Genomic DNA, 13,117 nt, shown 5'->3' with positions numbered 1-13,117 from the left:
GGGTTGGGAGAGGTGGGAAACCCACACCCTCCCTCGGGCAATGGAAAGAAGGAACAGCTACAGTCACTCCACTGATTCCAGTGTTCCTGGTTCCTCTGCTTATATTAAGGCCATTGCTCTGCCTTCCTGCCATCCCACCTCCCTGCCTCCCCGCTTCCCCTCCCCCAACCCCTCCCCCAACCCCTCCCCCACCCCCAATGACAGGCACCCTGGAGCTTCAAGCCTGAATAAGCTTTCCTTCCTTTGGTTGCCTTTCTCAGGGACTTTGTCACAGCATCAAGACTCCACCCTCTAAAACTGAGGTCCTCAACCTATGACCTCTTTGGGGGTCGAATAACCCTTTCTCAAGGGTCACATATCAGATATTTATATTATGATTCATCACAGAAGTAGAATTACAGTTATGAAGTAGCAACAAAATAATTTTATGGTTGGAGGGTCACGGCAACACGAGGAGCTGTATGTATTAAAGGGTCCGAGCATTAGGAGGGTTGAAGACCACTGCTTGAAACCAACCCATAAATAAGCCTCTCCCTACGCAGCCCTCCTTAAGGATCAGGCCTCAAATGTTCCCCCAAACCTTACGTGTTAGAAACAGCTGGGCCAGCAAGAAAGCGCAGCAGGTAAAGGCAGCTGCCCACCAAACCTGACAGCCTGAGCTCCAAGAACCCACTTGGTGGGAGGAGAGAGGCACACACATACTGCTGCTGCACGTATGTATTCCCATGCCACACACACCAATACATAAATGTTTTTTTTCAATGGCTGTGAGTTCATTCTCCATATCCCATTTTCTCTCCACCCAAAAATTAGGCCACAAGTCCCTTAATAAGGTACCCTGCTCTTGCAGCTAACCTGGCTGAGTTGTTTTAAGGCTAAAAGCCCAGCAGCCTCCAGTTAGCACCTCAAAGTGACACAACAGGAGGCTGGAGAAGTTGAAGTATGGGGGAGGGGAGAGAAGGGGAGGGAGACTTAACCCTGTCCTTTGTTCTCAGTACTGGTACAACTCTCAGAGCCTGTGTTCACATGGTAAAAAGATCACTGCAGGTCTGCACATAAATTCAGTCATAAATTGAATGAGAGGTTATAACAGAGAATGCATACGTGTACACTAGGATCTGGCTTAACTTTCACCATTGGTTACTAGCTTGCAGTGTCATGGAAATTTTAAGAGTGTAACTAAGCCATCCTTGAAGTTTTGTTTAAACAAACCCAGTCAATACCTTATCTCCTGTTTGTGCACCTAGGGTCCTGTGGTATATATCTTCTTTATAACCTTTAGTGGTTTCTGTAGCCCTAAGTTTTAGAAGTGTGCTGTTATCTCAGAAGCAATTAAGCAGTCCTGTTATAAAAGGGACTCAAACACCTCTCTCTGGATTGTCATTCTGAACAATGGTACCCTAGCATGCTGGATGTTTCTGGAAAATAAATGTTCTTTGTCTTTGCATGCTATCTGAGTGTGGGGTCTTTCTTCCTTCAGCAATCTTCGGACCCTTACATCTGTGAGAGCTGAGGGTGGTGACACACATCTGAACTCAGCCCTCAGGACAACCAGGCAGGTTGGTAAATTCCAGGCATCTGTGCTCTTGAAGGCTTGGTACCCACTGCAGCAGTTTCCATTGTGGGGTCCTGGGAAACAATTGGATGCCACCATTGTCAGTCAGGGCTTAAGGGACTGAGGATGGCCAAAAACTAGGGAGAAGGGACTAGTTAGAATAAATAGGTTATAAAGGGGAGGCACCTTTAAAGCCAACAGTCTGTCCCTTGTGTCTGTCTGCTCCTCCTCTTACCCCTCCCCACCTTACCCCTTCCCACCTTACCCCAAACCGCCCCCCACTCTCCCTCCACTCCTTGCTCACATGCTCCCCCAACACAAACCTCTCTCCCTTTCCTGACAGTCTGCAAATGAGCAGTTCTAGCCAGAGGCTTCATCGTCCAGTGAGCCTAAAAGCAACCAAGACCAGCCAGCAACCATGGACTGGACCTCAAAACCACAAGCAAAATCATGCCTTCCCTGGTTTTAGGGTATTTTTGCTAAGTCAGTGGAAAGCTGATAAAGTTTGTCAATTGACTTGTTCTTCTGACACAGCACTTAAGAAAACTTTAGTAGCATAATCTAAAAAGCAGCTGCTGCTGTCCACCTTCAGTGTCTCAGCCCATCACTGGGAGCTCACCAGGACTCATGCTGCAGTTGGTCGTCTATCTGCAGGCTGCACTATACTTCCTAAAGTGTATTTAAGTGTATTTTATCAAATGTATATTAAACCCCATTTATTTATTTTTGAGATCTCTATGTATCCCAGGCTGGCCTCAAACTTATAATCCTCCTGTCTCAGCCTTCCAAGATTTAAGATGACAATTTAAAAACAAAAACAAAAACAAAACAAAACAAACAAAACAGTGGGGTCTACCATGCCCAGCAAAATACTTTGTTTTTTCTGAGACAGGCTTTTTTCTGTTGTAGCCTTGGATATCCTAGAACTTGCTCTGTAGACCAAGTTGGCCTTGAACTCACAGTGATCCATCCTCTTGCTTCTGCCTCCAGAGTTCTGGGATTAAAGGCATGTGCCACCACTGCCTGGAGCTAAACACTTTCTTAAACGTATATTTTATGTGTAAGATATAGCCTGCTTTTGTGTGTGTGTGTGTGTGTGTGTGTGTGTGTGTGCAGGTTGGCCCACCTAGCTTGTAAATTTCCAGGGCTTCTCCTGTCTCTACTTCCCATGTTCTCACAGGGACTCTAGGATTACAGATACAAGCAATATACATATCTAGCATATAAGCCCTGGATGTTCAAACTCTCATCTTGATTCTTGCACATAAGCATCTTACCCACTGAGCTGTCCCTCATCCCATGGCATAGCATTTTGATTGACATGATGAAATTATTATGATCATCAAACAAATTTACACGTCCATCGTTGTGTTGGTCAGCTTTCATTGCTGTGACAAACTACAGAAATCAATGTAAAAAGAAGAAGATTCTCATTCCTGTCTTGGCTTCAGAAGTTTCCATCCTTAATGGACTGGTCAGGTTGCTTTGAGGGCAGTGGAAGGCAGGAACAGGAGGTGAAGCCAATATACCCACTGCATGGCAACCATGAAGACAGCCTCCTCCGGTATCCTTCAGAGACACACCCTCAGAAACAGCTAGATACCACCCCACCCACATCCCACCTCATCACCACACCCCACTCATTCAAACACACACAACCCCCTACTCCCCACTTATTTTTTCTTTGTTAATTAAATCTATTCTCACACAAGTCCGATCTGCTTTCTGGTCCATTGATTGCTAGGCAGTCCACCCAACCCCAACAATTAGTGAGTTTTCTCTCTAACTTGACATAAATGATTCTCTGAGTCTAACCATTTCCCTGGGTGAGGCTTTGATTTTTCCAGAACAGTTTCTCATCCTCTTGGCTTCTCTTGAAAATCCTAGTATCAGGTAAACCGTGTCTGCTCATGCTTTTAGCACTGACCACTGTCCAATAGGTGATGACCCATCGAACAGCTTATGTCTTCTCAGTTCAGTCTCCCTGGGTCTCTGGGACACTTCTGACCCAGGCCTGGGATTCCTCTTCCTCCTGAACCGTGTCCTCATACTCTCCGAACTCTTCATCTAGTTTCTAAACTTATTGAATCTGGCCTCAGTATACAGCCCAACCGATCAGGGAGAACATGAAGAAGTTCTTCTTTCTTTATTCCTTTCTTTTTTCCTCACTTTATGCCCTGTTTTTTCTGTCTGATCTACACACACACACACACACACACACACACACACACTGCATTAATGTCTTGCCTGAAAGTTTGCAACATGTCAGAGTGAACCCTGTTAGGAGCAGAAACTACCACAGATGGCTCACAACCATCTGTAACGGAATCCAACATCCTCTCCTGGTGTGTCTGAAGAGAGCAACAGTATACTCATACATAAAATAAATAAATCTTAAAAATAAAAACAAAAGATTATGCTGTAAACTCTTATCTAAGGATTTGTAAGTTTAAAATCTATATAAGCCACAACAAGATTTGGCTTTAAACTTGTAACAAAAGGCCTATAATTAAAAATCTATACATGAGCATATATGTGTGACCCAACTCTTGTTTAGGGCATTTGTTTGTATGTATGTATGTGTGTATGTGTGTATGTAACTCAAATTCAATGCTGTATGTTAGATTTAACTCTATATGTATATGTGCATGTAACTTGGATGTAACTGTCATTTAAAGATAGATAGATAGATAGATAGTCACTAGGAAAACAAATATTTTTAAATAGCAACTATGTAGCTCTCCCTCATCTTGGCTGGTGACCTCACAAGGATCAGTGGCCACATGGCTAGCAACCTGCCATGTGACTTTACCATCTTAAGATGACCACATGGTAAAAGCTTGTACAACTTCTTAGTCCTAATAAACTGTTTATTATTGTATCTGCTTTTAGAATAAGAAAGCAACAAGTGAAATATTTTAGATTGGTGTGGAATTTTATGTGATGATATAAATTTAAGATTATATTTGCTATAACATATTGAATGTTATTCAACTCTGGCTTAAAATACACTCTATATGATGATGAAATTTTAAGATTATGAAGATCTATTGAGATTAACAAAAGCTAATTTAAGATGTATGTCAGCCGGGCGTGGTGGCACACGCCTTTAATCCCAGCACTCGGGAGGCAGAGGCAGGCGGATTTCTGAGTTCGAGGCCAGCCTGGNCTACANAGTGAGTTCCAGGACNGCCANGNCTANACAGAGAAACCCTGTCTCGAAAAACCAAAAAAAAAAAGTATAAATTACTAAGATCTAATGAGGTTGACAGTATAATTTTCTAGGCTCTTTGTCTTTTAAGATTTGCCAGTCTCTATATGGACTGTAACTATGATTAAAAGTTTTGTTTTAATACTAAAAGAACTTCAATTCAAAAATCATAATTTTTAAGGTTCAAACTTAACAGGAATGGAACATAAAGTCCTAGTCTTATAAAAACTACTCAATTATTGTATACTGTTAAGGATAATTAAGAGTTGCAAGTTGGTGGTCAATCACCTATAAATAGTCAAACTTTTTAATGTGTTCAGAACTATACTTGTAGTCACGCTAAGAAAGATTGATGCAATCGATTACAAAAAATAAGCCTCATTTAGCCTCCTGTACACATTTTCAAAGTAACTAGAAACAAGCAAATGTTGTCTATTTAGATAACTTTACATAGAGAGGAGACCCTCAAACGCTTCAGAGATCTGCAGAATATCACATTTAAGATGTTTTAATTTTTAAAAAAGCTCTTCATGATAAAGAGACGCATCAACTCCTGACAACACCTCAGTCTCTTCCAAAGAAGATGGGCACAGGAGAACCTCCAGCTAGAGTGGCAAAGCGGGCCATTGGGCAGAAACTGCCCTTTTCCTTGACTGTTGACAGCATGCTCTCTCAACTGTGGACAGACAGACAGGACACCCAGAAGCTGATGGTCCCGCTTTGCCTAGACAAGATATGACAGTCCCCCAAAACTACTATACAGGAAAGTCTGCCAAATCTTCCTGGTCTGGCGGCTGAAGATGGATGCTCCACCAACCACAGAGGAACTTTGGGTGACTGTCCAGGTAGTGAGGGCTACACAGAGAAACCCTGTCTCAAAACACCAATTTTTTAAAAATTCCATGTATGGACTGTGACCAAGAAGCAAGTTGGGGAGGAGTTTATTCATCTTACAACTACATACTGCTGTTTATCACCAAGGAAGTCAGGACTGGAACTCAAGCAGGTCAGAAAGCAGGAGCTGATGCAGAGGCCATAGAGGAATGTTCTTTACTGACTTGCTTCCCCTGGCTTGCTCAGCCTGCTCTCTTATAGAACCAAGACTACCAGCCCAGGGATGGTCCCACCCACAAGGGGCCCTTCCCCCTTGATCACCAATCGGGTCTCGTGGAGGCACCTCCTCAACTGAAGCTCCTTTCTCTGTGATAACTCCAGCTGTATCAAGTTGACACAAAACTAGCCTATACAGGCTGTATGCTTGTGTGTGGGTTTGTGCACGTGAGTGCAGTGTCTGAGGGGTCCTGAAGATGACTGTCATTTCTATAGATTCGGAAGCCGCTTGGTATGCATTTCCTGCTTCTTCAGGTGAAATTCATCCTCAGGTCTATGATGGGTTTGAAAACTAGACTAGTGAACGATTTATCAGTTTAACAGCAGCAACCAAGGCTTAAGCTACCTTCTCAGTTCTATTCATGTGTAAAAATCAGGCCTCAGGCCTCACTCTCCGATGACTGCTACCACCAGGTTTAGACACAGTCTCCTTTGTTACCAGACTCAGAAAACAGGTTTTATGCCTGCCCAATCCTCTCTCCCCAGCTAGCCTTCCTATTTTCATGCCTTTTACCATCATCACCACTACCACCATCAGCACCACCTACAACACCATCACCATCACCACCATCATCATAAGCATTATCATCACAATCATCATTGTAGTGGATTGGATAGGTTATCCCGCTGTAGACTCAGGTGGTTGAATGCTTGACCCACACGGAGTAGCACTATTAGGAGATATAAACTTCTTGGAGGAAGAGTGCCACTGTCAGGTGGGTTCTGAGGCTCCTAAACCCAAGCTCCACCTAGTGTGAAAGTGAATCTCCTTCTGCTGCCTTTGGATCAAGATGCAGAACTCTCAGCTCCTGCTCCAGACCCATGTCTACCTGCCTACTGCCATGTTTCTCACCATGATAATAATGGATTGAACGGCTGAAACTGTAAGCAATTAAATGTTTTCCTTTATAAGAGTTGCTTTGGTTGTGGTGTCTTTCACAATAAAAAAAAAAAAAAAAAAGGCAGAAGTTGGTACCAGCAACTGGGGGTATTGCTGTGATAGGCCTGACCATGCTTTTGTTTTGGTGAAATGTGGATCTGGGGATTTTGTAAAGCAGTGAAATGCTTTAAATGGGGATTAACAGGCCATACTAGTAGAAGCATGGAAGACAGTGGGTAGGTGTTTTAAACTGTGTAGCCCTAGCTCGAGAGAGAGGTTTCAGAGGAAAGGAATTTTAATATGTGGTCTTGAGATTGTTCTTGTAATATTTTGTTAAAGAATGTGGCTGGTTTTTGCCCTTCTCTGAACAGTCTGCTTAAAGCTAAGGTTAAGAGATTCAGATTATTTGCATTGACAAAGGAAGTCTCAAAAACTCACCGCATAGACTTTGTACTCTAGTTTACTCTCATCAAGAGTGTTTTAATCAAGCATAGTAAGCTTAGAAAAGAAAAAAAAATTTTAATGTATGGATAGTTAAAGGGACACCAGAAAATGCAATGAAGCTAAATTCTATGTTCAAGGATATTAAATGGAATTGAGGGAGTGGTGACCTGGGGGCAAGATCCCACCCAGCTAAGCTTATTATATCTTTGCTGTTAAACATGGAATAGTTATATGATGTTAGGAATTATTATTACCTGGCTATTGTTTTCATTTGGACTTTTAATCTGGAATAAACTACAATCCAGAAATGGAAGGCACACCTGAGATCCAGATTTTGAGGCTGAAAGACACAGGCTTTCAATCCAGATCTTGATGTGGGATAACAAACACTTTTGAACTGGATTTTGAGTCATAGTAGCCATGAAAATCTTAGGCCTAGGCATGGTAGTGCATGCCTTTAATCCCAGGAGGCAAAGACTAGCAGATCTCTGAGTTCAGGGCCAGCCTGGTATAGAGCAAGTTCCAAGTAGGGAAAAAAAAGCTTAAGTCTAGGCATGGTGGACAACACCATTAATTCCAGCACTTAGGAGAGAGGCATGCAGATTTCAGAGTTCAAGGTCAGTTTGTAGAGCAAGTTCTGAGACAGCCAAAATTAGGCAGTGAAGAAGTCAAAAACAGAAAGCAGGTGATAATAGAACAAGGGGGCCATGTTCCAACCTCAACAAGCAGCAGAACTCAACAGCTTCGGACATGTGGCTCTGACTTTAGAGTCCAGAACAGAAGGGACTTCTGGGACAATTGGTGCTGGTTAGCTGGGGCTAAAAAATTAGCAGTGATTAAGAAGAGACCAGCATCACCGAGGTGAAATCTGGAAAGTGTTTTCTGAGATCACAAAGAAGCTGTGTTCCAGAGAAAGCCAAGGTTGTACCTCATGCTGCAACTGGACATAGTAATGTATAAGAACTACCCAGGTGGTACTAGTTTTGAAGGCATAAGGAAGTCATGGAGAGCAGATAAGGCTTGGTACTGTGAGAGGCCAGGAAAGGCCATTGGGTGAAGGTCCAACCTCAGTTACACCTCAGTTGATGGCCCAGAACTGAAGGGGTCATGCAAAGGAGTTGAGGTTTGGTACCATGAAGAGAACCTATGAGAGGCTATTGGTGAAGCCCAGTTGCAGTAGAAGACCCCAATGTATTGCAGATGCAAGTAGCATGGGATGATCACAAGAGCAGCAGCAGCAGTGGAGTAGTCTAGAGTCTAGAGTGCTACAGAAGGTAGAGCTGGAGAAATCACCCAAACCCTTTGGCAGAGCCCAGAAGATCACGTGTAGATCCCAGACATTGGAACAAGAAGCTATAAAGTTAAAGTTGCTGTGGAGACCCCAAGATGTTAAAAATATCAGAACTGTGGGAAAAGCTTCTAACAGGGAGTAGAACCAGCTCAGGATAAAGATGTTTGCTGCAGACAGCAAAGATAAAAGGATTTGGAAATGCAGGAGATGCAGATGTTGGAGTTTTCCCAGCTGGATTTTGGTCTTGCTTTGGTCCAGTATTTCCTCACTATGATGTTTTAGAATGGTAATGTGATGTTGGAAATATGTGATCTGCTTTTTTATTTTGATTTTATAGGGGAGTACAGATAAGTGGTTGGATGAATCTTAATAGAGACTTTGAACTTTGGACTTTTAACATTGTTGAGACTGCTATAGCCTATGGCAACCTTTGAGGTTGGACTAAATATATTTTCAATTATTACTATGACTAGGTGTGGCCCTCATAGACTCACATATGTCAATGAGCATATGGTGGCAAAAGAATGGTCCACACTCACTCCATCACCACACTCACCCATCACCATATCCCATCACCATACCCCATCACCACACCCACCCACCACCACACCCACATATCATCACTTCTCTTAGTCAAGGTTTCATTGCTAGGAAGAGACACCATGACCAAAATGCAAGTTGGGATGCGAAGAATTTCTTCAGCTTATACTTCCAGATCATTGTTCATCATCAAAGGAAATCAGGACAGGGACCCAGAGGCAGAAGCTGATGCAGAAGCCATGGTGGGTACTGCTCTCTGGCTTACTCCCCATGGCTTGTTCAGCCTGCTTCTTATAGAACCCAAGAGTGCCAGCCCAGGAATGGCCCCAAATGCCCTATGGTAGAATTCATGGAAGCATTTCCTCCACTGAGGGCCCTGTCTCTGAAAACTCTAGCTTGTGTCAGCTGACTCACAAAACCAGTCAGAACACCACTATTCACCTCAGCCAGCAGCATCACCTTCATCCACCACCCCCACACACCCCTCTTGCATCCATCACCCCCACACACCCCTCTTGCATCCATCACCCACACACACCCCTCTTGCATGGCAGACATGAGATGTGTCTATCACACTGTGAAGCCTCCTTATTTTTTATCTCATTAAAATGAAAAAATACCTTTCATCTGCAATTTAATTTGCTGGGAATAGATCTGAAGGAAGGACCCTACCTTACACTTGATGGAGAGCCACAGGCCATGCCCACCACAAAGCTCCTTTATGATTTCAGTTGCTGTTTGAAGTTGAATGAGATACTCCACCACTAATCAAAGGCATATGGAAATGAGTTGAGTGCCAATGGCAATCCAGCAATCAAATAATGTTTCCATAGGAACAAGAGGTGCCTGAGAGAGGAGCTGAAGACTTGGCTCAGTGCTCAAGAGCACTGCCTGTTCTTGCCGAGGACCTGGGTTCAGTTCCCAGCTGACCACCACCCACACTCCAGGCTGAGGGGAGCCATCCTCCTCTTCAGGACTCCTCACACCCTGCACTCAGGTGCACAAACCCACACACAAGCATACACGCACATGCACGGAATTTTTTTTAAAAATTGGTGTTCTGCATGGCTAATTGGTCATGAGAATGGTCCCATGTCAGGTGTTGCATTCAGGTTTTACACGGTCAGTTAACTCAGAGATATCCTGCTTATCATGAGCCCCTTGAAATTGGATCCAAGTTTTAAAGTTATGCTTAGGACTTCACAGTGCATAATATGACACGATTACAACAGATGGCCTGTTGATCCAATCTCCATGCCTCTGGTTTACTTCTTGCATCTCTATACAATAAAGGTATCTCATAAGAAGTATGCACTGACCCCTCACAGTTTGACCAGATAGCGCTCAGATTCTACTTTGAGGAGGTAGNTTGTTGACAGGGAAAGCGCTTGTTTATTGCAGTCATGAGAAAAGCCTTAGGCATTTAGATTCTTTTTTTCCTACTATAGGGAAGCCTCAACCATCACTGGGACATTATAGAGTCCCAAGGATATCAACATGAAGTATCAGCTATCAGACTCCAAAGTTTTTGCTTATGTCTAAAAAAAAAGTTTTTCATTTTCTCATTTCAAGTCAGTTAAATATTGTGGGTGAAACAAATCACTCATTTGCTTCTGACCTTTTAGAAAATAAGTTTTGTTGAAATACTGTGTACAGGCTCAGTCTGAATTTGAGTGGACTATGCTTTAGTGTATATATAAATGACGAACTTGGATTCTGAAATTAAACTTTTTATTTGCGATTTTCTATTGCTGACTGATAATGGCTTTTTATTTTTAGGATAATAAAACAGGAATGCTTTTTTTTTGTTTGTTTGAAAAAAAAATGGTGTTCTGAGACACGGTTTCTCTGTGTAGCCCTGGCTATCCTGGAACTCTACAGACCAGGCTGGCCTTGAGCTCAGAGATCTGCCTGCCTCTGCCTCCAGAATGCTGGGACTAAAGACATGCATCACCACTGCCTGGATGTAATTAGATTTTTTAAAATAAATAAATAAATAAATTATAAAGGTCACTAGACTGATAGAAAACAATACAGTCAGCATGGGCCAGCTTACATGGCTGGTGCAGAAACCAACAAAATTCTTCTCTGGAGGAGAAGATTATAAGCTAAGCATTCTCACTCATCCACTTTCAAACTCCCGTGGGGACTCAAGAGTCCACACTCACGCAGCACGCAGGACGGTGTGATGTGAGAATCCTGTGTCTAATGTGCAGTCACTTCCTTACTCCCTCAACCATCTGAAGTTCCATCTTGAGAACACAAAATCTTACAAAAAGTTCACAAAAAATAAAAGCCTATATTAAAACAGGTAGACCAAAACAGGAGAAAGTAGAAGGCTACTGAGGCTAGACTGATGTCCGTAGGCTTCCTGAAGGAAATGGACCTCTTCCTGTTCCTGTGGTTCCAAGAGTCAATCCTCTGAGCCCTGCCCCACCCTCTCTACCATCACCCTGTCCTGAGTGAGGCTCAGTAGAGTGTGTGTGGGGAAACCTACAGGTGGGGGAAAGCCCTGCTCTTGGCAAACCTCCACAAAGGTTACATGAGCAACCTTGTGACTTTCCTGCCACTGCCACGGAATTCTTGAGGTGAATTTTTTTTTCCCTTATTCAATTTGAAAGGGATCGACCCAAGATGTGGCAGACCAATCTCCAAGGGCCTCTAAAAGGGACAGAAAGCTCATTTCCCAGCTAGGAAGCAAGAGAGAAAAGACAGAAGATGCCCCAAGAACTAGAAAGACTGCTGGGCTAGAGAGGAAAGTCCAGCGTATTGTAGTAGGAGTGTTAGGTTAGTACTTAGCACCAACCTTTATATCCAACATGGCCCCAGTCCCTCACTGGGGAATTCTAGCAAGCAGGGAGACTTGGGGGGATGAGGGGAACAGGACAAGACCAATTCATCCCTGACCACACCAGCATCCCTCCCCCAGAGAAATCTAAGCAGGGACTCCACCCCTGAGCCACGCCCCAAGGCCAGTGGATGAGTGTGGATGAATGATGACTGAGCAACACTTGCCAACTCTATACTGCTCTAGCTTCCATCCTCACCACTGCAAATAATAATAATAATAATAATCATGATGTAAATCATTGGTACATGGATTCTTTATAAAGTTCAAAGTCCTCCAGCTGTTAATTTCCTAGCGTACTGCATAGTTTTATGTCAATACAAATAGGGTTGGACAAGGTATGACTTCATTTCCTTGATTAATGTTCAATGTAGGAGGGCCCAGCACACAACATTTCCATGGAGATGGCCCTAAGCCCTACAAGAATGTAGGCTGAGCAAGTCAGTAAGCCAGAGATCCCCCTAGGCTCCTGCTTCAGTCTTGCCTTCCCTCGCTGATGAGGAACTATAAAGAGGAACAAATCCTTCCCTCTCCAAGGTCACGGTGTTCATCAGCAATAAAACCTCTAGCATGAGCCACATACATTAGATGCCTCAAAGCCCCCAAAATGGAGCTGAAGAAATGAGTTAGTTATGAGCACCAGCTGGGACTCTCACTGGCCCTGGAGGGCTCTATTTCAGCTAGGCTGACCGATGAGCTGCGGCAATCCTCCTGTCTCTGCTTCTCAGCAGGCTACCATTACAGACAGGCACTGATGAACCCCACTTTCAGGTATCAAATTCAGAGTTCCCATTCTTGCTTGATGGGGCCTGTACCGGTAACTTTAATTTTTTTCAAACCTTATTTTCAATGATGATTCTTAAACACTTTAACCTTCCTTATAGCCCACCACCCACCAGAGGTAGTGGGAAAGAAAGGATACGGGAGAAGTGGACCTGTTTAGAAAGGTTCTTTGGAGCAACTCCTGCCTGTGTTGTCCGGAAAGCAGTTCACAGGTTAACAGCCGCAGCTCGATCCACTCACAAACACTTCACGGACACACCAGCAGTCCAGTTTGGTAGAGTCAAGATAGCAAACAGGAATGAATCCGCAGCAGTGGCTCTACCTAGCGCTAGGAGAAGCTCTCTCTCAGCTGTGCCTCTTTCAGGGAAGTGAAGAACAGCGCAGCAGACCCACAAGCAGTTGTACAGCTAGCTCCTTAAGCCTAGCTCTGCCTCTGTCGCTGTCCATCAAGTCCT

Source organism: Mus caroli, chromosome 17 (assembly GCF_900094665.2).
Source record: "Mus caroli chromosome 17, CAROLI_EIJ_v1.1, whole genome shotgun sequence".
NCBI lineage: Eukaryota > Metazoa > Chordata > Mammalia > Rodentia > Muridae > Mus > Mus caroli.
This window is presented reverse-complemented; position numbering follows the sequence as displayed.